The sequence below is a fragment of the Pongo abelii genome, chromosome 8 (assembly GCF_028885655.2).
Source record: "Pongo abelii isolate AG06213 chromosome 8, NHGRI_mPonAbe1-v2.0_pri, whole genome shotgun sequence".
NCBI classification, from domain to species: domain Eukaryota; kingdom Metazoa; phylum Chordata; class Mammalia; order Primates; family Hominidae; genus Pongo; species Pongo abelii.
Genome location: NC_071993.2, coordinates 7,046,747 through 7,073,653, shown reverse-complemented (window position 1 = coordinate 7,073,653; position 26,907 = coordinate 7,046,747). Strand labels below are relative to the sequence as shown.

The 26,907-nt window shown below is 41.4% G+C and overlaps 1 long non-coding RNA gene across 1 annotated transcript in view; it reads left to right on the top strand.

The window, feature by feature from the left end:
• Positions 1 to 4,454: 4,454 nt before the first annotated feature.
• Positions 4,455 to 26,907, top strand: part of LOC134761998 (uncharacterized) — a 68,876-nt gene continuing 46,423 nt past the window's right edge. The window contains exons 1-2 of the long non-coding RNA XR_010141432.1: positions 4,455 to 4,528; positions 5,440 to 5,597. This is a non-coding gene — a long non-coding RNA (uncharacterized LOC134761998). The remainder of the gene's footprint in view (positions 4,529 to 5,439; positions 5,598 to 26,907) is intronic.

Genomic DNA, 26,907 nt, shown 5'->3' with positions numbered 1-26,907 from the left:
AAAAATTCTTACATTAGCAACCAGATATAGATCCAACACTCGAATTGTAAATTATTTTATATTCATAAAAATGTTTAATGAGATTTATTTAAACTTTCTAAAGTTTTAACTTTAGCATTTCTTAAGTAATTTTAAATAAATATTTTGATATTGATTAATCATTATTTGTATTTTAGAAGAAAAATAACCTTATGGAAAACATATGAAACAAATGATAGTTAAATTTTTTAACTTTAATTCATGTTTTTAATGAAGATATATTTAAATTTTGTGTGTCTTAAGTAAAACTATATTTTATTTTTAATCTTTTAGATCATTACTATTAACAAAACAAATTGTGTGAATATTGATGATGACAACATAATTAGTGATTTTATTGAAATCAAACCAGCAAAATAAATTTAGATAAATGAATAGAAAATAATTTATGAATTATTTACCTGTATTTCGTTACTACTTCACACATCATTGGTCTACCCAATGCCTACAGCACGCCCAGACATGTGCAACAATAAGAAATTCAGCTGTCATTGGTATTTTGATGATTTGCTGTCAGATACAGACCATAGCTTTATCCATATTTAAAAATTTTGTCATGATGCTGGCATATTTGTTAAAATAGGAAGATAGAACACATGCTCTTTATTAGTTTGATTGACTTATTACTTTTTTTTTTAAGAGGTGGGATCTCACTCTGTCACCCAGGCTGGAATGGAGATGTGAACAGAGCTCCCTGCAGTCTCCAACTCCTGGACTCAAGCAATGCTCCTGCCTCAGCCTCCCAAATAGCTGGGACCCCAAGCACATAACACCATGCTCGGCTAATATTTTTATTTCTGTAGAAATGGGGTCTCACTTTGTTGTCCAGGCTGGTCTCAAACTCCTGGCTTCAAGCAATCCTCCCACCTTGGCCTCCTGAAGCTCTGGAATTACAGGTGTGAGCCACCATGGCTGGCCTAATTTATGACTTTTAAAGGTTCAGGTATATGGTTTATTGGCCTGCCTTGATCTTCCAGCCCAAGCCCCACAGATTTAGGGGCAGGTGGCAGACACACTTCCTTCCTTCCTGTTTCTCAAACTGATAAACCTCCTCTTACCATCTCTTCTAGCATGATGCTTCTTCTCTGAGATCTTCTGATGACCTCTACCTTGGTCATTGAGTCTCAGCTTCAGCGCCACCTCTGTGGGAGGCTCGTCCCTGGTGATCCAGGCCCTATAGCACTACCTTGTTTTATTTTTCTTGTATCTTGTATCATTTCCAGCTATTTCCAAATCTATAACTCTGTATATATTCTGTCTTCTATCTCTAGGCTGTAGACCCTCAACCAATTACATCAGAATCCGATGTAGGGCCCGGCAGCAGTATTTTTCTTAAATCACTTAAAATACTCTGTGATGTGCAGCCGGGCTTGAGAACTCTCACCCTGGGGTTGCACTTCGTGATATGCTCAATAAAAGAAACAGAAACGTTTAGGGAAGGCTTGTTTGCAACAGAAAAAAAAAAAAGTTTAAAATAACTGAAATTTATAGCATCAGGAAAATGGAGATGTAAATTATGGTATATTCATAAAGTATAATATATACTATACATCGTTTAAAATAAATTACTTGGAACTACATAAATCAGCATGAATAAATCCTCCAAGTACATCGAGTAAGAAAAGCAAGTTATAGAAAGATATGTATGGTACAGCCCTATTTATAAAAAAGTGAAAAAGACGTAAAACTGCATGATGTATGAGTATGTACATCTGTAAGAAAATTTAATTTTTGAAAAAGTTTTGGAATGACAAACACCAATTTCAGGAAAGTGGTTATTTCTGGAAAGGGAGATGTACAAGGATTAGGGAAAAAAACCAACAAAAAACCAAACACAGCAACTTTACCTCTTTGCTTTATTTCTTTAAAAAGACGAGAAAGATCTAAAGTGAACGTGGGAACGTGTTGGGTTTAACAGAGCTTACTCTTTCCACTTTTCTGCATCCTTGAAATATTTTGTAACAGAGATGATAAATTTACACCACTTTTCTTGAGGTACTATCAATAGGGGTTAACGATCATTTTTGTCAATCATCTGGTCTTTCCCCGTATTTTTGCAGCAATTATTGTCTTAACTCACTTCTAAGTCTTCTTTAATATCTGAGAATGTAGAGAAAACCTGAGAGCCATCCGGGTTCTTGTCACACTTTAATAAGGAAATTTTGCTCCTGCCCTTTGGATGCTATTGAATCCTACTTAAATTTCCCATTCTCAGAAAAGTCTAAACCATGGTTCTTATCCCTATGCTTATGACTCATCCATTCATTCATTTGCTTACGAATTCAATTAGTATTTCTGAACACACTTTTTTTTTTTTTTTCAGTCTTGCTCTGTCACCCAGGCTGGAGTCCAGCAGTGTGATCACAGCTCACTGTATCACTGTAGCCTCGACCTCCTAGGTCCAGGTCATTCTCCCACCTCAGCCTCCCAAGTAGCTGACACTACAGGCGTGCACCACCACACCCGGCTAATTTTTGTATTTTTTGTAGAGCAGAGGGCTTACTATGTTGCCCAGGCTGATCCTGAACTCCTGAGCTCAAGTGATCTGTCCACCTTGGCCTCCCAAAGCACTGGGATTACAGGCACAAGCCACCATGCCTGGCCCAAACACACTTCTAAAGTGGAGGTGTGGGTAGAATTTTATTCTGAATATACCTTCTCTTACCCTGTTCCTCAGTCTGCCTTCAGATCTCAACTTAAAGTATCATTTTTGTTGTGTTTATGGCATATGTATTTCAGATAACTCGAAGAATTTCACAGCTAGTATATTTTTCATTTTTAGATTCTCACCCACTTCATAAAATGTGATTTAGGCTCGTGAAAGTTCCCCGAGTGTCACTAACCGAACAATCTGAATGGAAAACACAAGGCTTGTGTGAAGTTCCATAAGAATGGATGGTCTTGGAGCCAGCTGGTAGGGCCTTATAATTCCTCCTCTAAGGCCAAAGCTCTGGGGCTCTACTGAATATCCAGAGGGCCTTAGAAATGTGTCATTTATTTATTTTTTTTGAGACAGGATCTCACTCTGTCACCCAGGCTGGGGTGCAGTGGTGCAATCATAGCTCACTACGGCATGAATCTCCTGGGCTCAAGTGAGCCTCCTGCCTCAGCCTTCTGAGTAGCTGGGACTACAGGTGTGAGCCACCAGGCCCGGCTTGTATTTTAGTTTTTTGTGGAGATGGGGTCTTGCTATGTTGTCCAGGCTGGCCTCCAACTCCTGGCCTCAAGCAATCCTCCTGTCTTGCCCTCCCAAAGTAATGGACCCAGGGATGTGTCATGATGTATTACAGATCCTGTTTCTTGAGGCCCCAGATCACGTCTACCCCTCCTGTAGCCCTGGCATTTGTCCTTTCCATTAGTCATCTCTTCACTTAACAGCAACTTTCTGTTTCATGTTGTTGGGGACTTGGTGCCATCCCATTGACTTAAGATACTGGAATTACTGAGTGTTTCTCTTCTCCTATCTTATCAAAGTCTGCTAGGCTTTCAATTACCTGCTAATATCTACCTTTGATATATCCTTTCCTTCCTTCCTTCCTTCCTTCCTTCCTTCCTTCCTTCCTTCATTCCTTCCTTCCTTCATTCCTTCCTTCCTTTCTTTCTCTCTCTCTTTCCTTCTCTTTCTTCTCTCTCTGTCTCTCTCTCTCTCTTTCTCTCTCTTTCTCTGTTTCTTTTGAGACAGGGTCTCACTCTGTTGCCCAGGCTGGAGTGCAGTGGTACCATCTTGGCTCACTGCAGCCTCGATCTCCCGGGCTCGAGCAATCCTCCTGTCTCAGCCTCCCAAGTAGCTGGGATTACAGACACATGCCACCATTCCTAGCTAAGTTTTTCTATTTTTTGTAGAGATGGGGTTTCACCATGTTGCCCAGGCTGGATATTCTTTGCTTTTAAAAATGTAGAGAAAAGCAAAAAAAAAAAAAAAAAAAAAAAGAAGGAAAAGAGGAACATATATATTTTTTAAAAAATCAGTCAGATCCCAGTTTATTTCCCAAATTCTTAATTAAATTCCCCAAGTGAATTTACAAAGGAAACTCCACACAGCACACCACAGAAGCCCTGATAAAGTGTGTTGTCTCCAAAGCTTAGAAAGACATGAGTACAAATCCGATAGAACCTGGGAAACTGCAGTTTTATGCAGGGGGGAGGTGAGGGATGATTCAAGTCAGAGCCTTACTTTTCATTCAAGTGTGAAAGAAACACAACTTTTCAGGATGAAATTGGCTGGAGGGAAATGTCACGCCGGCATGTGCAGTCTGACGGGGGACAGCTGGCTGGAAAGGCGTAAATCAGAAACCAGCCTCACCTCCTTGCTGTGGAAATTGCCACCAGAATGCTTATAAATAGCACTCTCTGTTCCCAGTTCTGTCAGGGGGAGCAGTGGGTATTTTGGTGAAAGCCACCCCTGTCTGCAGCTCAGAAGCAGACTCAATGGTTTCCTTGTGAGAGGTCCAGCTCCCTGGCCTAGAAATGGAGGCCCCACGGGCAGGAGGTACCTGGGACTCCGTCGGGGCTGTGATATTAGGTTCGCCTGGGGAGCGGGGGCCCTTTGGGACCAGAGGGCGAGGCCTTGGGCTGTCATGGCTCAGCGGGCAAATCCTACAGATTTTAGTTGCCCAGCAGAGGTCAGGAAAGTTGACCCAGAGCTCAGGGAAGCCACACTCTCAGCCCAGCCTGTGCATTAGCCCAAGGCTTCTTTAGATCCCTGAACTATTGGTTTCCTGAGTTTGGAGAGTTGGGATGGACAGTCCCAACTAGGTGCTCCTAGCGTCTTCCAAACTACGTTTCGCCTGTGACTATCGAGTTCAACCAAATCCCATAAACATTCTGTTAAGCCCTAGGGAGTCTTTATCTTTATGGGGGCGATACAGAGTTCCCAGATATTTCTGACCCATCGGACCTTGCCATCTCTGATCACAGAGGCTGTGGTTCTGTCCTTCATTTCCCTGTAATGCTAGCGAAATGCACTCCACATAGGTGCCAGTTTCCCGCCTATTAAACGGAGGAGTAATGACTTCACTGGTTTGCATGGGGCCCAGTGAAATGCCTCTGAACCTCTGTTCCAGAAGAGTGCAGCGGAAATTCCAGGGCAGGCTGTGAAAGGAGCTTCCTTCTGTCTTCAGGGGCATTAAGAGACTCCACTTATAGCCACGTTGACTTCAAGCAGAGAGAAGAATTCGCTTCAGGAAAGAGGCGTTCTTCATGGAAACCAAAGAATGTCCTCTGTGCATTGCTCTGGGCAACTCATTGATTAAAATACAACTCAAGCAAATCAAACACAAATAATATTGACTCTAGGACTGATCAAAGTCAGAGATAATCCCAGACAATGCTTGAAGTTGTACAGAAGCGTGTGTGTGTGTTTTCTTTTCTTTTTTTTTTTTTTCATATGACTGCCAAAAGAGGTGGAGAAAGAGAATGCCTGGATCCTTCTAGGGGCTGGTTAGAGGAACTGGAAACACAGGTTCCAGGCCTGGCTCCTTGTGTGAGGCTGCAGCACAGCAGCCCCTTGCCCAAAGGCACTCTGTTCCAAGACCGCCAGTGGATGTCTGGAACTGCAGGTAGTACCGGACCCTTCATATACTGTGTTTTCTCCATATGATAACCAAGGTGGCTACTAAGTGACCAGTGGGTGCATAGTGTAGACAGCTGGATGAAGGAAGAGTTCACATCCCAGGCAGATCAGAGTGGGACAGTGCAGGAATTCATTACTCAGCACAGGGTGCCATTAAAAACTTATGAATTGGCTGGCTGGGCATGGTGGCTCATGCCTGTAATCCCAGCATTTTGGGAGGCTGAGGTGGGCGGATCACGAGGTCAGGAGATCGAGATCATCCTGGCTAACATGGTGAAACCCCGTCTCTACTAAAAATACAAAAAATTAGCTGGGCGTGGTGGTGGGCGCCTGTAGTCCCAGCTACTTGGGAGGCTGAGGCAGGAGAATAGCATGAACCCAGGAGGTGGAGATTGCAGTGAACCAAGATCGCGCCATTGCACTCCAGCCTCTCCAGCCTGGGTGACAGAGAGAGACTCCATCTCAAAAACAAAAACAAAAAAAAAACAAAACATAAAACATATGAATTGACTATTTCTGGAAATTTCCATTTAATACTTTCAGACATGGGGGACTACTGTCATTCCATGTCGAGGAGTCAGTCTCTCATCTGCTATGCGACAGGAGGGAGGGCTTGAATGAGGCAAGGGCACAGGCTTCTCCCAGCATCCGTGGTCTCTGGTTCAAATCCGTCCTTCCCTGGTTTCTTGCTAAAGCCTGCAGAAAGGTGACCCAGGGCCTGGCGTGTCCCCCCCGGAGCACCTCCTCCTGCTTGCGCTTTTTTCCCTCGCACATCCATTTAATCTTAGTTTCGGCAACTGTTGAGCAAAAGCAGCTGTTTCCTTTGCTGACTCTACCTTCTTTGGGCTGTCAACATATGTACTGCTTGCGATGGCTTTGGGGCAAAACGCTTATGTTTGATTAACTCAGATTTAAAACACACCAACCACGGAGGCACTAATTCTGCTGGATTTATCTGTCACGTCAGTAGCTTTCGAAAAATAGCATGGCTCCTAGTTAGAAAGCACGAAGGCTGCATCTGCGGCCGGGCAACCAAGGAAAAGGCAATTTTAGATGGGATTTTCATTTGATAAAACCCAAACTCCAGGTTGTCTCTTTAAGGACCAAGGATCACCCACAAAAGTGCTTTTAAGTTATGTTATTCAAGGAGAAGAACCCATCTATATTCTGGTTCTGACCAATTATGCTTTCACTCAGTTTATCTTCTTAGGTTTTAAATACTTTTCTATAAAAAAAAATCCTTCAAAATGTAGTTTTATGATGAGTCAAGGACTGCTGCTGTGCCTTAAGCTAGAATAAAACCCACAGAATACATTTAAATGAATTACAAAGTGTATTATACTCTGAAAATCAGCATTCAAATGCACATTAATTTTCGCAGCTCTTAAATACTTCGGTTGCTGAGGAACTGCCTCCATTCTATAATTGAAATAGCTCTTCAGATGCAATTTAGTTGCTGATTGGTTTTTAAGTATTTTTAAAAGCTAACAGCTCAGACAGAAAAAGGTGGTATACCCTTGAGTTTTAAATAGGAACAACAGATGTCACCAGGCCACTGGAAGCCACATTTATTTCATCCAGAGAAAGGGTGCTCTGCCCAAAGCTTGGCACACCGTGAACTGTTCAGGAGACCATAAAGCTGGCTGGACATCAAATATAAGATCTTAGTTATGAGGAAGCTGTTATCATTTGAGTGAATGGGCCATGTCTCTTTTTAACTCCTCCACTCACACCTTTTATTCTCTTGCCTTTTGCTAGCCCTGGCTTTTTGTCAGTTTCAAGAAATGCCAAGTAGGAAAGGATGGCAAAACAGAAAAGCAAGTCCACGTTGATAGTCATAAGCAGGTGAAAACCTGCAGGCGTGACTGGGAGAAGTTTAATCCATTCCCCATTTTCCCCAAGAGATGAGTGCTGGCAGCCAGCTATGCGTTTTGTTTTCTAAATGGGAAATGGGCAAACAAAAGAACTAAATCAGATATTGAAATGCTCTGTGGATTAAATTTTTTAAAATATCCTAAGCAGCAAAGAATGTAGCAAGGCAGCTGTCTCCCTGCAAAAACAGGGAGTAACTTCAAGATAAGAAAAATCACTTAGTGAAGAACCAGAAATACCATTTGACCCAGCAATCCCGTTACTGGGTATATACCCAAAGGAATATAAATCATTCTAGTATAAAGATACATGCATGTGTACATTTGTTGCAGCACTATTCACAATAGCAAAGACGTGGAATGAGCCCAAATGCCCATCAACAGTAGAGTGGATAAAGAAAATGTGGTACATATACACCATGGAATACTATGCAGCCATCAAAAGGAATGAGGTCATGTCCTTTGCAGGGACATGGGTGGAGCTGGAGGCCATTATCCTCAGCAAACTAACACAGGAACAGAAAACCAAACACTGCATATTTTCACTCGTAAGTGGGAGCTGAACAATGAGAAGACATGGACACAGGGAAGGGAACAACACACACTGGGGCCTGTTGGGGGGCTGGGGAAGGGAGAGTATCAGGATAAATAGCTAATACATACAGGGCTTAATACCACAGTGATGGGTTGATAGGTGCAGCAAACCACCATGACACACGTTTACCTATGTAACAAACCTGCAAGTCCTGCACCTGTATCCCAGAACTTAAAATGAAATAAAATTAAATATTAAGAAAGAAGGGAGGAAAGAAGGAAGGAAGGAGAAAGAAAGAGAAAAAGGAAAGAAAGAAAGAGAAAATCTAGTGATTCTTTCTCAGCTATGTGCCTCCTTCTTAATATTTTTAAAATTTGTTTTTGGTTTTGCTCATGTGTTTTGAGGCAGGGTCTCACTCTGTCACCCAGGCTGGAGTGCAGTGGTGTGATCACTGCAGCCTTCACCTCCTGGGCTCAAGTGATGCTCCCGCCTCAGTCTCTCAAGTAGCTGGGTCTACAGGCACTCTCCAACACACCCAGCTAATTTTTTCTGCTTTTTGTAGAGATGTTGGCCAGGCTGATCTTAAACTCTGGGCTCAAGGGTTTAAATGAATTACCAAGTGTATTATACTCTGAAAATCAGCATTCAAATGCACATTAATTTGTGCTCCCTCCTCGGCCTTCCAAAATGTTGAGATTACAGGCCTGAGCCACCACCCCAGCTCCTCCTTAATATTAACAGAGCTATTTTGAACTCAGTAATGATGGGAGTAATAGCCTATGTCGACAAAAACATGGCAGATAAAGTTAGCACCATCCCTAAATTTCTCACTAACTGAGGGTCAATGGTCAAGTTACCTAAACTCTCTGTTTCTTAATTTTCTTCCATGACAGTAATATTTCTGATACATTGTTGGCTGAACTGTTGTAGACTTCCCATATACTGTAATAACGCTTGAAAATCACAAATTGCTATGAGAATGTAAAGCAGAATCACTACTAAGGAATTATGAAGAATAAGATTTGGGAGAGGACTCTATTGATCTTACTAGGGGGAAAACCTCCAAAACCTTCGGAATTCTTTGGTGTGTTGTAGCAAATCAGATAATTTGTACACAAGCAAAGATTCATATTCAAAGACAGGTTAATTGTGCCTTGTAAATTCTGCCTCTCTGTTTAGGAGACCATGTAAAGCTTGAGAAGGTAAATTTCAAGTGATAGAAAAAGTCTACTCTTTGAACTTTCATATTAGCTATATATAACATGTCCAGAGAAAAATGGATGGAGACAGAGAAACTGTTGGCTAACAAAAAGAAACGTAATAATAATATCTACCTACCATTTATTGTGCATGTAACCATGTGCCCAGCAATTAGCCACATCCTTTTCATTTATTTTAATGTTTACAAAAACCCTATGGGATAAATATTATAAATATCTCCTTTTTTTAAGTGAGAAAACCGAGCCCTAAGGAAGGCAAGCAATGTACTCAATCTCATACAATGAGTGGCAGCAACGTATATCCTAAAAGACTTTTTTAACCTAAAGAACATTATGCAGAGCTCTACAGATTGCTAACAATTCATTACAAAATACCTCTCACAAAGTTTCACTCACATGAACTATGGTCTCCAGGGGAAGCCATGAGTTGTTAGGAAAATTCCTACAATTGTGGAGAAGGGTAAGGAGAAGAGATTTCAATTAGTTGATGGTTCTTTGTTTGTTTGTTTGTGGTAGGTACTACAATGTCAGGTTTATTTGTCATATGAAAAATAAGTTACACAAAAAAAGTGTCCTAAAAGAAAACTCACTGTGATCTCCTGGAAAGACTCAGAAATGGGTCACCTTCGATGGATGTAGTTATTTAACCTTCTTGGCTGTATCTCTTGGCTATTAAACTGTCCAAATCTGAGTTAAATACCCAAAGAAGTCAGGAGCATCTCTTCCATAACAATCCCAATAGGAGTTTAACTCATTTCCCATTTGCCCTGAGAATGCTTTTGGAACATCATGATGTTCCATTAGGATTAGAGACAAGTTCTGTTTAGAAACAACTCCAAGAACAGTTTTTATATTTTATTTTCACATTGAAAATCATTTAGGTTTGCTTCGGCCTCAAAGAGCGTGTTTATGTAAAATTAAATAAACCCTGGCAGTGAGCTGCACTTATTTTTTTTCCTAAATGGGAAAAGGGTTGAAGAACAGGGCACACTGTAGTCTTAATACCTGGATAGCACTTGGAAAATGAATTTGAAATAATTCTCCCAATATCGAGGCTTGAGCTCCCATTGCAAAATGCCTCCCAATAGGATTGCTTCCTCTTGCCTATTTAAGCAGGGTTTTTGAGCTTAAAAAACAAATAAACAAAAGCAGAGACAAAATGGCAGTGTAAGAGGTATGACGAGGAGGCTGTGGAATCTTTAATAAGCAGTTCTTTTTCCTACTCCCTGCTTCTCTTCCCAGCCTCTGGAAACTACCATCCTCTCTACCTCTATGAAATTCACTTTTTTTTTTTTTTTTTTTTTTGTGACAGAGTCTTGCTCTGTCGCCCAAGCTGGAGTACAGCGGCACAATCTCGACTCACTGCAAACTCCGCCTCCTGGGTTCAAGTGATTCTCATGCCTCAGCCTCCCAAGTAGCTGGGATTACAGGCGCCCGCCACCACACCCAGCTAATTTTTGTATTTTTAGTAGAGATAGGGTTTCGCCATGTTGGCTAGGCTGGTCTCAAACTCCTGTCCTCAAGTGATCTGCCCGTCTCAGCCTCCAAAAGTGCTGGGATTACAGGTGTGAGCCACTGTGCCCAGCGAAATCCGCTTTGTAAGCTCCCACATATGAATAGAACATGAAATATTTTAGTTGGTTAAGGAGCACAAAAATATAGTTAGATAGAAGAAGGTCGAGTAGTCAATAGCATAGTGGAGAAATTACAGCTAACAGTAATCCACTGGATATTGAAAAATAACTAAAAGAGAATCTGTAACTTTGCCAACACAAAGAAAAGATAAATGTTTGAAGTGATAAATATCCAAGTTACCCTGATTTGTTCATGACGCATTGTATACAGGTATCAAAATATCACGTGTACCTCCAAAGTATGTATTACATATCTATTTCTATTTGATAGAAACTATTACATATCAATTTCTAAAAAGGAGTTTTTTCATTTTGTGATTGGAACTCCCAATGATATGTGGTACACACATGTCAGTATTTAAGCAACATGAGCTAAGGTACCCCAGGAAGTCACTGAAAAAAAACTGCAGAAGGGTTTTCTCGGACACCGGACCCAGGCACCCTCTGTTTTGATCTGTCTGTGTTGTCTGCAGCTAACAAGAGAGAAGACTAAAGCAGATGCTGGAATCCAGCGCAACCTCTGGAGCTTCTGCTCATTCATTTCCCGAGCACCACGGATTCAGACAAGGTGGGACCACCTCACAGAGGACACAGGGGAGGCAGAGGCAGGACCGGCCAGCCCCACAGACACAAAGGACAGTGAGGATGCTGAAAACACTGCAGCTAGCACCTGAGTTCAGAGAATCCTGGAAAGTCTATTCTCCATGCATGATAGGGCACGCACGCTTTTGAATAACACAGTTTAAAAGACTTAAAAGCCCAGTGAAGAGCTTTGCTAAAAATAGATCTGTGCAGCAAGGTCGCCAAGCCAGCATGAAGCAGAGACAGGGGAAAAAAAGAGGAAAGAAAAAGGAGGGGCGAAGAGGTGCTGGCACCATGTACTGCCCACGTGAAAGAAGCCTGGAGCCACCTGCTGCTTCATTCAGATGTTCCCAAGGAAGGTGAACTCTCTTCGTTGCACATAGAAAGCACTAGGAGTTTGCTTTCTAGAAATCCAGAAGATTCCTTATATATTCCCCATATTGGTCAGGGGTTCTCAGCCTAGGCTGTACACTAGAACCTCCTAGAGAGTTTTCCAAAATTACCTAGTTCCTGGGCCCCACTCCTAGAGATTCAATTTGGGGCCAACATTGGTTGTTGGTTTGTTAGTTTAATTTCTCAGTTGCATCTAATGCACAGCCAGTGTTGACAAATGCTGCTTGCGTTGACTTGCAGATACCTTTTAAAATTCTGCATTGTCCAGGTGCGGTGGCTCAGTCCTGTAACCTCAGGGATTTGGGAGGCTGAAGTGAGAGGATCACTTGAGCCCAGGAATTTGAGGCTGCAGTGAGGTATGGTGACACCACTGCACTCTAGCCTGGGTTACAGAGTGAAACCCTGTCTCTGAAAAAAAATAAAAAATGCCTTGATTACCTTTTCTTTGTGAGGTATTTTAGGCACTTTTGAAATGTTAACAAAAACATCAAAATCTACCATAATAAGCTAGAACAAAAGGATTCCCCAGAGAAACTCTGACACAGGCTTAAACTGCTTCTGTTTCCTCATTTTTATGGTGTGCATTTTTTTTCACATTTTAACATATTAGAAGTCAGGATGCATCTTATAGTAATATCATTGTTTCATCACCGTGGGCCAGGTAGCCGTCCTAGTAAGGGCTACCCTGACCTGCACATACGCAAACTTGTTTGTCGCCCTCTGTATCTGGTCCTGTGCAAATGCGTTCTGTGCATTGCTGCAACCATATGTGTGGAGTTTAACAGACGCTTAAAATGTCTTTGGGAAGATTGCACAATGATTTGGCTTTAACACGGAAAGTTATTGTGTACAAAGAAAGACACGGAAGCAGAGAAGTGGGGCGCACATTTGGTGTTAGGGAAACAATGACTTGTCATTAAAGGAATGACAGCAATTCCTTATGTTCTTGCAAAGCAGCAATCAAGTGTTTCATGGACTCTAAAAGGACACTTCCACAGGGAGAGGTGGATGCCTGCCTCTGCCTTCTGAGACAATGCAAAAAGATCACCTATCACACCTTTCACACCAGCCAAGCAGGTAAGCACCAACTGCAAAACTCACAGAGAGGCGAACAGTGGCTTGGAAGGGAAGCTGAGACAATAGGGAGAGACTTTTTTGTTTAAAGGAAAGCTGTCTCATGAGTGCTTTTGATGGTACAAATGACAGAACGGTGAAAAAGGCTGTCCATCAATAATGGGGCCAAAAAGTAATATAAGCGTCATTCCCTGAATGCGAAGCAGTTGTAGAAATGCTACAACCAATTTATTTTGCTGATATTTTCTTTTTAAGGTATGAACAAGACTGAGAAATTAAAAATGCATAAATTAAAAGAGCTCTTTTGATAGGTATGACAGAGAACTTCTAAGTAGTAGGAACATGTTGTGCTTGCAGTATTTTTTTCTTAGCAGTGTTATGTACCTTACAATTAATTGGGATGTAAGATTTCTTGAAACCCTAGTATATAAATGCTCTACCAGCCATTTCTTTTCACATTTTAACATATTGGAAGTGGAAGGAGGGTTGTTTTCTGTAAGCTCTAATGTTCTGGTTATTGGAGACAACCAGGAGGATACAGGAGGACTTCATGCTTTCACAGAAGACCAATCTATAACAAATTCACAATGTTGTAAAATACCATAAAAATGAACTAGCATGTTTCCGTGAATAAGTAACTTTACCTCTTCAGACATCACATTCCTTGTATCTAAAATTATAGGGTGAGAAAAATGGTTTCTAAGGACCTATCTGAGTCATAGTTTGAGACAAGGAAAAGATGAAATGGAATCAATGAAGCCAAAATTAAGGATAGACAGACACAACTTTAAAAATGTTTTATTTGAAAGAAACAATCACATTCCACTCCTCCTTTTGCCATCTGCCTGTACTGCCTACTTTCACATCCAGAAACTCATTCATTCATTAATTCGTTCATTCATTCTTGTATTCATTTGTTCATTCATTCATTTGACATGTGCCCAGCATGTGCCAGTCAATGAGGATGAGAGAAGTCAGGTGCATGGGATGGTGCCATCCCTGCCCTCTCAGAAACGAGAGGGGGCAGCAGTAGATTTTATTAAGATTATTTTTGTGGGGACCTGCTGCAGAGCACAGAGCTCTTTCAGATCTGAATCTTGCTTTTAACAGAAATTAGGCTCCTCTTCAAGCAAAGAAATCCCATGGCTCACACTGATGTCTCCTCCTGCTCTCCTGCTCCCAGAATCACAAAGAACTTAGGACAGAGCCAAGGAATCTGGGGAATGCTGCCATGCTGTTTGGTCTTCTTAACGCACACGAGCAGGGTCCAAGAAGGTTTTCCTAGAAAAAGATGATCTGAGATCGGAGCCATTGAGTAGATGTGAAGTTAGAATCGCGAAGAAGAGCTGGAATTCTGGAGTTTCATACCAGCAGTGTAATCGCTCTGACAAATGCACTTTGCTCCCGCTAGCAAGAATGTGTGGTCACCATATTAAATGGGATTATGCTAACAAATTTGTCCTGTCTAGCTCTGTGTTTGAGCAAACAGTCAAACAATGATTTGGTCTTGATTCAGGGAGAGGCTGCAGCTAGGCTTGGTGGCACATTTCGGTGTTAATTGAAACCATTAGCAACAAGGAGGGCAATTTTTATTTAATGGCCTTTAAAAGGGATTCTTTCCCTTCAGCATGGTATTATTTCATTTTTGATGACACCCAAGTCTTTCCCTCTTGTCTGAAGAGACAGAAAGAAGCAATCGTTTTTGTTAGATGGTCTTCCAGTCCATGGGGACACTTCAGCCGGGTATAGCTCTGCTTAGAAAGAAGCCACTGGAGTGAGAGTTTCTCGGCAAGGCTGGCACCCTGTGGGGTTTGACAGTCTCTCAGTTCAGGTGTCTTTTGATTTTTTTTGGTGGGGGACACCGGGGTCCAGAAAAAGGTCCCCAGCTGAATGTGTAGCTATCATTAATATGACTCAATAAGTGAGTTGAAACCAAACAAACCATCTAGACTTTTTTCTGGATAATGACAGATTTACTGAGTTATAGTTTAAGCCCTTCTGCTTTGTCCTCTTATCTATCCTTGCTCTGAAATATTTGCCCTTGATTCAGCAATTATCATTTTTATCTTCCTGGATATTTTATTATATAACATTATCATTACTATTGGAAATGTAATCAACTGTAGAGAGATAGCACACTAATATTTGCTCCTAAAAACATCTTCTAGAACTCCTGGGAAGAAGAGACCAGTAATAGCAGCACAACCTGTATTTGGATATATACAAGTCTCCCTTTAATTTTTTTGTGTTCTCTCATCTCTTGGAAAAAGCAACTAAAGGAGCCAATACAATAGCTGTACAACTTTTGTTAAAAATGATGTCTGTGTGTGTGTGTACTTTCTCCAGTGCATAAATTCATGTGCATACATTCTAAACAGTTTGAAAAGACAGGTCTCAAAGAGGGACCTCTACGTGTTTGAATTTTCTACATTAACCACCTATTTATGAATAATTAAAAATGAACATAAACAAGAGAGGGTAGAGTGCCCAAGCTAATTTTTAGAAAAAGCTTGCCCTTGTTAGTTAGAAAAGAAATAATCACCAGGACAAAGCTTTCTGGGAGACCCGGTCCCATGCAGGGAGGGTCTGAGTCATGAGGACAAGAAACTGCTGACACCCTGTATTAGTCTGTTCTTGAATTGCTATAAAGGAATGCCAGAGACTGGGTCATTTATAAAGAAGAGAGGCTTAATTGGCTCATTGTTCCACAGGCTGTAACAGGAAGCATGATGCTGGCATCTGCTCAGGTTCTGGGGAGGCCTCAGGAAGCTTGCAGTCATAGTGGAAGGAGAGTCTCACATGGCAGGAGCAGGAGCAAGAGAGGCAGGGCAGAGGTGCTGCACTCTTAAACAACCAGATCTCATCATGAGAACTCTCACTATTGTGAGGACAGCATCAAGGGGATGGTGCTAAATCATTCATGAGAAACAGCCCTCATGATCCAATCACCTCTCGCCAGGCCCCACCTCCAACACTGGGGATTACACTTGAACATGAGATTTGGGTGGGGACATGGATCCAAACCATATCACACCCTGAGCCATCGCTCTGGGGTGCTCCATGTAATCATCTTGTCTTACTTAATCTCACCACCAACCCTCTGAGCTAGTACACTCTTCTGTCCATTGTCTAGATGAGGAAGTCAAGATTCAGAGATCCCAACCCAGTTACCCTATGAGTGGGTGCTAGAGTTGGGATGCCTGCATCCTGCCTGGCCACAGAGCCTGAGGCCTGATCATTGGGCAGGGCTGCTTCCCCTGCTGGGCAGTAGTTATGCCAGGGAGAGGAGTGGAATGAACGTTCTTCCTTAGTCCGGACGGATTCCTTTGCACTTTGGAACTCACAGGTTTGTGTGTGTGTGCGTGTGTGTGTGTGTTTGGGGGAGTTGTGAGAAAAAGCCTCATTTGATTGTCTATCCTGAATTGCAAAGTCTGAGAAGTCAGAGAGACCCTGTCTACTTTATGCCCTTTGTCTTAGCTTATGACTTAATTTTGCTCTTTAAGCTAGAGCATGGCGCTGACACAGCCCTGGGGGCAGGTTTGAACCTGTGTGAGATCGTTACATTGGCCCAGTCCTTTTTCTGCTGGCCTGTGTCCCATACACATGTGTTGATCGAAGGAAGTAAGAGTGTGAGGGCTTCCATGTCCCCAGGACAATGTGTTATTACAGGTGAAAAGTCAAAGACTCTTGTAATTGTAGGACAGGCCGGGAATACTGATGAACGATGGGAGAATCATAGTAGAACTCTGAACTTTTGCACTCCAGTTTCAGAAAAGAACTCAAGTCTAAACAGCTCTTTGTAGAAAAAGGCCATTTGCAGCTGACACCTGAGCTTGCTTCTCTGCTACCTGTCTTCTAAAGGAGGTTTAAAAGACTCTCTTCACAGCTTGGTGTTTCAGTCTTCCACTGGACAAGATGGCAGATGTTGTCACTGTGGTGTTTGGCATCTTTGAAGAGAGCTTCTGAAATACAAATTATTTTGTTTATTACCAACCTTAGTTGTGGAAGATGGTGGTCCCCGAAATGCTTGCAATCATAGAATCCTAGGACAGCAGAGCTGAAACAAGCCTTAGAGATTGTCTAGGCAGACCTGCTGCCTTCCTGGACAGCAGGCTCCTTGAGGACATGGCTGTGACTTCTTTGCTGTCTCTCGGGGTTTAGCATAGTGACCGAAGGGGAAACTGAAGCTTAGAGAGGCACAGAACTTGTCCATTAATCAGAGGATGATTCACTGGCAAACAGACCATGGGTAGGTGAATCCAGGGGCCAAAATAAGGAATTACTTTGGAAAACATAAGCTGCAATCAGCTATATGACTGTGTTTCTGCAAAATAGTTTAGAAGGGAAGAGCTGGAAGAAGCCTCAGGGAATTCTCTTTCTCATTATACAGGTGGGGAAACTGAGGCTAAGTGAGGTTAAAAAGGCTCCTGTGCAAGATCACACAACTGACCTGTAATAAAGAGATCTAGTGCTGAAATCCGAATCTTCTTTTAACTAATTTTTATGGTATATTCTATGAAAAAGGCTACCTCTTACACAAGAATAATTTTTTCTTCTCCTGCAGGTTTTATCAGTGAATAAGTTGCCATGAAGGAGTTAGATCGATGGGTTCCTCTACAGTGGAAAAGGGCAGAGAGAGAGAAAGGGAATCCCATACACGACTGCACTGCCATAGGTGTCACTGACTGCCACTTCCTGCTAGAATTCAGTTATTTCTAAGGCTGGTTTTCTCCTGGCCTCTGTCTCTATGTCTTTCTCTCTCACTGTCTCAAGAATTCTACCTCAGTCACTAGTAAAAACAAAAACCCCCACTGTCCATTGGAAAGTTAGCCAGGCTAATGAAGGAGAAATTGACAAAGACCGTGTTTCCACTCAAAAGCACATTGCTTTTCCCCTTTTTGCCCAAGTAGATGTGGCCTGCCAGGGCTCCCTTCCTTCAGCTGGGTGGCTTCTTGGAATCTTGAAAACAACCCAAGAGGTTCTTTAGTGGATGGGCAGAGTGGATGTTGTTGACATTTCTGCAGAACAGAAACATGGTAGCTGCTGTCAAGATCTGACTTGCTGCTGAGGTCGAGTCCTCAGGGAGCGACAGGAATTTGTTCTGAACAAACTGTGGAGCCTATACAACCGAGAAAAGCCTGCATCCTCACTGTGCTGTCTGCAGGCCTGTAGGAAGTGGTGAGCAGAAGTACATTGTTAGTGTTCCTGTCCCGAGGCTCTCCACCCCGGGTGCAGTCAGGTTCTTCACGCCTTCAGCTGTAGCTGTGGCTGAGGTTCAACGGCTTATGTTGTGGCGGGGAAAGATTGAAATCTTGTGAGCAAGATTTAGATCATGCCTCAGCAAAATGACAAGCTAATATGTATCATGAACTTTGGGGTTTATTGTAAATAATCAAAATTCCAAATGCAAACTGCAGTATTTCCAGGGCAGTGAATATGTTCTATAGTTTTGTAATGAACACGTTTGGGTATATGAAGTAAATGTGTATTGTGTGTAAATACTTTATACCATAATAGCTGAGAACAAATTCACTGGGGCTGGACATCCTGGGTTTGAATTCTGTTCAAACCACTTGCTAGCTGTTTTACCTTGGTTAGTTACCCAATTTTCCTAAACCTGTTTATCTGTTAAACATATATAAATAACAATACTTATTGCAATGTTTGTAAGGATTTAATGAGACGATGCTTTTAAAGTAAAGAGTACTTCCTGAGCACTCAATATATTTAAATGTGGCAATAATCTGTAAGAAATTAGGGTCAGTTTTTATATTCTGCAAGTGCTATGTTAAGAAACCAAGCAAAGGTTTAGTTTCTGCTGTTACTAAACTTCTTCTTACTATGTAAGTTAATGCAGTTGACAGGATAAGGCCCAATTCATCGGTTTCAGTGCTTGAGGCTTAAGCTTAACTTTGAGGCTTAAGAATAAGAGATGAGAATAATGTGGTTTGGTGAGGGGCAGGCAGGTTTTGTTGAGATCCAATAAAACCAGTTTCCTCCTTTTGAATAGTAGCAGCCAAGAAGAGCCACCAAGACCACCTATGCTGCCAGACACATCACTCAGAGAGGATGTCCAGATGGCAGGAGAATCCAGCCCCAGGATCGGGATGGAGATTGCAGGGAGGGAGTGGTAGTGATGGACGCCATTATTTCCTCCTATGTCCACTTCATCCAAATAGGCTGCTGTCTTTTGATTCAGAGCCTCCTGTTCAGCCTGCTAACTGTTTTGACCCAAAAGGATGGGTCTGGGCTATTTGCAGATACGGTACCAAAAAAATGGTCAAGGACTCCTGGAATCTTCTATTGACATTTTGTGCCTCAGGGCAGAGGCCTTCAGGTATCTGAATGTAAGCATAGCAGACGTTTCTGTTAAGAAAAAGAAAGCGAGCGTGTGTCAAAAATTCTGATTTTTTCAAATGCAGTTCATCTCTTTGGTCTTATCTGGTTTGCCACGAAGTCGCTTTAAACCTCTTCTCAAATATCTTTCTCTAAATTACATTGTAAAGTGATTTGCTGTGTAAAAGGATAGAGAAAGACCTTTGTAGGAAACAGATTGACTATACATTTATATCAGAGACAAATTTGAGCTGAGATTGCTGCCAGGGGATCATTAGGGCAACTTGCGATAAGAACTGGAAAATTATTTACAAATAAGATATTGATCAGAAGGGTGAATGGACACTTGAATATTTTTGACCCAGGAAAAATGAAAGAAAGCAAACAAACAAAAATAACCAGAAAAGCACAGTAATGCCTGGGGAATGTGTCTTACCGATGGGAGTCCAGACACGAGGCTTTGAATCCTCAGTGGGCACTGACTTGTGACAGCTTCTGTTCTCTTCCTGCTTCTATGCAGTGAAAAGAAGGACGAGGATATGGGAAGAGAATGGAAGGCTGGGTTGACTCCTCCCGGTCTAACCTAAGTGTCATTGCTAAAAGCATCCACAGGGAATTGACCGCTATGGCATTTGCTGACTTAGGGAACATGCAGCAGCTAGTGATCTCTGAAAAACAAAGGAAAATGAGGACATTTAAGAATATCTGTTTAGGGCACTGTCAAGGGTTAAAAGAAATAAAGAACACGGAACAGAAACAGCTATGTCATGTGGAGGACCCGGCACAAAATGAAAATGGGGGCCACATTGTTCAAAAAGCAGAAAAAAAGGTTATTCGTGGGACTAAAATGTAAAGCTTTTTCTTTTCTTTCACAGCCTCTCCCTCTCTCAACTATTCATGGCATTTTAAAATTTTCCATGTTGACTGAAGTAAAGAAAAATTAAAAATTAAAATGATTAGCATGGATTTCAGTGTTTGTCTTTATACTGTGCAATGCCAATTTTAAATACAAATATCATTTAACTTGAATGCAGAATCACCAAAATCACACAATTTCATAACTTACACACCTTGATATTTTTTTTTCCGTAACAGAACAGTGTGAAAAAGAAAACAAATGCAACCTTGATGCCTGGGAACTGGATTTGATGTTCAGAGCTTGGTCTCTACGTTATTGCAAACTGATCTGGCACAGCTAATCCTCATTTTCTCCTGTTAGACATAAACAGTCTCTCAGGACATGGACGCAGACCAGGTCACTGTGCAACCAACAAAACCCCAGACATCCCCTTCTCTTGTTCACTGAGTAACTACTACATGATTATCAGTTCCAGCCTTTTCTTCACTCTAGTCTGGCCTTCCTCTAGATGAGACTGATTGAGTTACCCACTCAGAGAATTGCCCTATTTTCTGATGATACCTACTCTAGGGCAAACCTCTGCCTCCTTAGACTCTCCCCCAAATCACCCAATCAAAGCCCTCATCCTATAATAGGTTCTAACATCCCCTTATGGAGATGTCCCATGGTTCCCATGGTGTGAGTGCTCCCTCACTGCAATGAGTAGTCAACCCAACTTGTTAAACCACAGGTGTGTTCCTGGAGGGTAGCCAGTGGCTACTGTAATGGGCAGTGTTGTTCTGTGTTCAGTGTCTTGTCTAAAGGATCCAAGGAAGATCAGAGCCGTCGCTGTGGCTCCTAGGCGGGAAGAAATGGGGACTGGGATTCTAGAGCAATATTCTGGGAGCTCAACATTGCTACAGTTAGACCTGGAGCTTTATAGGAGAGAAAGTTAAGATTCTAAGGTAAAATTTGATTGAGGAGGACAATGTGGTTTAAGAGCGGAGTGTTGCCCAGTGGTGAATGCTTCAGTTACAACTTAGGGGTGAAGTGAAGAAACCCAGGATGCGTGTGAACACAAAAGGAGAAATGGTAAACCCAGAGAGGGAGACCATTTCTGCCTCATTGACTTCAGACCTGAATGAATCATATTTTCTTTTGGGGGAGATCGTGCCCTGACCTTGCTAGGGTATTAGTCTGGGTTATCTGTGAGCTGGGGACCAAGGTCATTTGATGCCTCCATACCTCTGCACCCCTCTTCCGGCTCCAACTCACAATATTCCTGCAGGAGGAAATTCATCATGAGAAGCAAACCTGGCCCCCTGATGGGTGTTCGTGTTGCATAGGAGCTGAGGGTTTGCAGCCTGCTAAGTCCTGTGCTTCAAGCAGAGGAATTAAGCCCCATCATGCAAGTGCATCCAATTTCCATTGGAAAATTGCTTTGCAGAAAAATGGCATGGAGCCTGCTCTCCTTTTGGCCAGCTGATTCCCTCAGCTTTCAGGCCCTGACTTAGGATGACTGCAGAGAGCACTCAGAAGGTAGAAGGAGAGAGGCTTCGAGTGAAACCTCATTCTGTTTTACAATTCAGAGCTGAAATTGAAGCTGAGAGAGAAGAGCAGGGGACAGACTGGGGAAATGGATTGGATTATTGCATTAACCCACAGAACACTTCAAATGAAAACTTACATAGGGTAATCAATAATTCAGTCTTATCAGTTTGTTATTCTGGGCAGATGACATTTAATAGGCACTCCTTGGGGAGAGGGCATGAAATTTTACCTCTGCTGTGCTTCTTTTTTTGAAGCACACAAATGCCTTTGGCTGTTTATCCATTGTTGTCTGGTGCTTCCCAAGTTCCTTTATCCCTTCTATGTCATGTAAATTTCAGATACCTAAGTGGAGAGTGATATATTCTCTTCTCTGTTCCCATTCAGTCTCTATCCTGCCTCTAAAACCCAGCTTTAAATCTCCTTTGTCTAAGACATTTTAGCTAATTTAACTATACCTGACCAGTCACTCCTTTTTGTCCCTAGATATTGCTTTCATAATTTGTATTGTATTTGTTTTATGTTTTTCAATGTGTTTTCTTTCTCTGAAGCTACTCTTTTTTAAAAAATCATTTTTTTTCTGGCATTTCTTGCTAGATTTTAAAGTATCTGAGGTTAAAGATGGTGTCTTTCATTTGTCGTTGCAACGTTCTTCCAACTGCTGCAACCATGTCTCCCACTCCTCATTCTTGCAGACTGACATAGACTAACCACAGCCTGAGGGCCAAATATGGCCCTCCACCTGTTTTTATAAATAAAGTTTTACTGGAACACAGTCATGCTCATTACTTTCTGTGTTGTTTCAGGCTGTTTTTTTGCTGCAATGGCCGAGTAACAGCTATGATCACCTGACCCACAAAGCCTGAAATTTACTCTCTGGCTGTTTATAGGAAAAAAAAGTTGTGAGCTCTAGTGCAGATTTATGCCCCCAGTCTTCTATACTTACCGCAGAATTAGAATGAAGAGAGAACATTAGGGTGTCAGAGGGGAAGGAGTATCCATGTTAAGCAGGCATGGTTTTCTGGGGGTTTTTTATTGAGCAATTTATTTATTTATTTATTTATGTATCTCAATAGTTTTGGGGGAACAGGTGGTATTTGGTTACATGAATAAGTTCTTTAGTGGTTATTTCTGAGATTTTGGTGTGCCCATCACTTGAGCAGTGTACATTGTACCCACTATGTAGTCTTTTATCCCTCACCCCCTCCCACCCTATCCCCTGAGGCCCCAAAGTCCATTGTATCATTCTTATGCCTTTGCATCCTCATAGCTTAGCCCCCACTTATGAATGAGAACATACCTTCCATTCCTGAGTTATTTCCCTTAGAATAATGGTCTCCAATTCCATCCAGGTTGCTACGAGTGCCGTTATTTTGTTCTGTTTTATGGGTGAGTAGTATTCCATGGTGTGTGTGTGTGTGTGTGTGTGTGTGTGTGTGTGTGTATCATGTTCTCTTTATCCACTCATTGATTGATGGGCATTTGGTCTGGTTTCAAATTTTTGCAATTGTGAATTGTGCTGCTATAAACATGTGTGGGCAAGTATCTTTTTTGTATAATGACTTCTTTTTCTCTGGGTAGATACCCAGTAGTGGGATTGCTGGATTGAATGGTAGTTCTACTTTTCATTTTTTAAGAAATCTCCACACTGTTTTCCACAGGGTTGTACTAGTTTGCATTTGCACCAGCAGTGTAAAAGTGTTCCCTTTTCACCACATCCACACCAACATCTATTATTTGTTTTATTGTGGACATTCTTGCAGGAGTAAGGTGGTAACGCATTGTGGTTTTGATTTGCATTTCTCTAATAATCAGTGATGTTGAGCATTTTTTTCATATATTTGTTGGCCATTTGTATACTTTTGAGAATTGTCTATTCATGTCCTTAGCCCACTTTTTGATGGGATTGTTTGTTTTTTTCTTGCTGATTTATTTGAGTTCTTTGTAGCTTCTGGATGTTAATCTTTTGTTGGATGCATAGTTTGCAAAGATTTTCTCCACCTCTGTAGGTTGTCTGTTTACTCTGCTGACTTCTTTTGCTGTGCAGAAGCTTTTTAGTTAATTAAGTCCAATGTATTTATCTTAGTATTTGTTTCATTTGCTTTTGGGCTCTTGGTCATGAAGTCTTCGCCTAAGCCAGTGTCTAGAAGGTTATTTCTGATGTTATCTTCTAGAATCTTTATGGTTTTAGGTCTCAGATTTAGGTCTTTGAACAATCTTGAGTTGAATTTTATGTGAGATAAGAGATGAGGATCCAGTTTTATTCTTCCATGTGTGGCTTGCCAATTATCCCAGCACCATTTGTTGAATAGGGTGTCCTTTCCCCACTTTATGTTTTTGTTTGCTTTGTTATGGACCAGTTGGCTGTAAGTATTTGGCTTTATTTCTGGGTTCTCTATTCTGTTCCATTGGCTTATGTGCCTATTTTTATACCAGTACCATGCTGTTTTGGTGACTGTGGCCTTATACTATAGTTTGAAATCAGGTAATGTGATGCCTCCAGATTTGTTCTTTTTGCTTAGTCTTGCTTTGGCTATTCGGGCCCTTTTTTGGTTCTATATGAATTTTAGGATTGTTTTTTCTACTTCTGTGAAGAATGATGGGGCATTTTGTTGGGAATTGCATTGAATAATAGATTGCTTTTAGCAGTATGTTCATTTTTACAATATTGATTCTATCCATACATGTTCATGGGATGTGTTTCCATTTGTTTGTGTCATGTATGACTTCTTTCACCAGTGTTTTGTAGTTTTCTTTGTAGAGGTCTTTCACCTCCTTGGTTAGGTGCATTCCTAAGGGTTTTTTTCCCCCCGCCCCCCCGCAGTTATTGTGAAAGGGGTTGCAATAGCTGTGCTACTGATTTGTGTACATTAATTTTGTATCCTGAAACTTTGCTGAATTCATTTACCAGTTTTAGGAGCTTTTGGATGAGCTTTTAGAATTTTCTTGGTATACGATCATATCATCAGTGAACAGCAACAGTTTGACTTCCTGTTTGCTGATTTGGAAGCTTAATTCTTTTTCTTGGAGCAGACGTGGGTTTGAATCCTGTCTGACTTTGTCACTCCCTGGAGAATTTTCTGAATCCCTTGGAATCTTAAATTTCCTCATGTTTAAAATGGGAACAATAATATCAACTTAGCAGAGCTGTTAAGATCATTACCTGAAATAAGCTGTTAACAGTTTACAGCATAGTGTTGGATGGATTAAGTCATCACAATAAAATAAATGCCATAATAATAATGACAAGGACCATCATCATTACCAAATTTTAGCCACTGTGTCAAAGAAAACGTCACATAGAATGTGTTTCATTATTACTCTGCAGCCCCAAAGAAAGGGGAAAATGTTGGTATTGGGGAACTCTCCATGAAAATCATTCCCGGAGCCTCCTGACCCTCCTTCCTTCACTTCTCTTCAGAATCCTCATCTTCACCAATGCCAGGGGGCATTGTCTACCATTCTTAGGCACTAAGATCCAGTATTTATATGCAGTAAAGGTCACTGGCAGCTGTCTAATCTCACATTATTCAATTTGGTTCTGTGGCCTTAATGAACGCCATCTGGGGTTTCTTTGTTGCACGCATCTTTTCCTGCAGAATGGTAGTTGGAGAAGTGCCTGCTTTCACTCCCATTTCTGACCCAGGAAAGTAAAAGTAGGCATGTGTGTTTTCCACATCCACTGGATTTTGTTTGTTTGTTTTGTATTTTTTTAAATCCTTTTCTGAATATCCACTGTCAAATGAAGGCAGATATTGGAATTAGGCTCACCAAGTCAGTGAGTGTTAGTTTTTTTGAGTTTAGCAATTGGTCTGCCATCTTTTTCTTGAATTCTGTGGAGAATCCAACGGTAATAAAGCATGGGATCAAAGTGGCACAGCATGGGTTTTTAGGTTGTTAAACTGTTCAAGGGGGCAGCATAGAACAGTGCAAGGAACAGATGTTGACTCCTGTGCCTACCTGGTTCTGCTGGTGGTGAGTGGCTTCTTGCAGAGCTCGGGGAAATATCCTGAGGGTACTTCTGAGGATCTTAGTTGCAATAAGTCAGGGGTCAAATAGTGATGTCCTCCATGGTTGCCAAAGCAGAAAGGGGGTGAATCTTTTTCCAAATTGAGGAGCTCTTGAGCTCTTGTTTCCTTCTAACTCTAAGACCTCAATGTTTTCCAACATAGGTGCTATGTCCTAGTCCTTATTACATACTCAAAGTGTCTAAAGCAACCTTATCAAAATAGGTATTCAGCAAAATATTTAATAATCAAATTCATGATAGTGAGATCCCTGTATTTATCTATAGCTATCTGAAATTAAAATGTAAAAAGCCTAGCAAACATATTTATTTTCTACCTTAGTGTGATTATGAGAGGATAATAAATATTTGAGAAGAGTTTTGAGGATTTCAGAGGAAAAAAAATGCATCATATACTTTGAGCTGTTATCCCTTTGACTCCAGAGAGTGTGTACTTTGCAGTAGCCTCAGATCCCTGTGGTTTGGTGTCTTGTTTGTATACTTGGTTTCTTGTTTGTACACTTTTTTTAGTATCTTGCTGTATTTCTTCCTCTTTCTCTGCCACATTCTATAACTTCACCTTCACATCCACGTCACAAGTCACTTTTGACTAGAGATTGAGGATGACAGTGATATGTTTAATTTTATAATGCACCTCTGTGTTCCGAGAGGTGCAGGAAAACAAGTCTCCAGCCACTTTTACAGTTTAGACATTACACTGTGTTTTTTCTCCCTCAGGGGAAGCACTTGAATCTGCCAAATTATAATTATTATAAATATTACTTCATGCCTATAAGATTAGATTGTAAACTTATGGATGTCAGGGGCCATGCGTTTGTATTCTCTCGATTAGTAAGCACAGTATAGAGTATTTAATCCACTATCAATAAATATCAGTTGAATGATGTTAAGGACTGAATTGTGTCCCCCGTGTGTCCCCCTGTCAAACACATGTTGAAGCACCACTCCCCTATGTGCCTATATTCAGAGAAATGGACTAAGGTTAAAGGAAGTCACAACAATGTGTAATCTGATAGGATTAGTGTCCCAATAAGAACAGACACAATATCTCTCTCTCTCCACACACACAGAGCAGGCCATATAAAGATACAATGAGAAGGTGGCCTTCTGCAAACCGAAGAAAGAGACCTCATCAGAAACCAACCCTTCTGCCAACTTGGTCTTAGACTTTCCAGCCTCCAGAACTGTGAGAAAGTAAATGCCTGTTGCTTAAGCCACCCAGTGTGTGGTATTTGTTA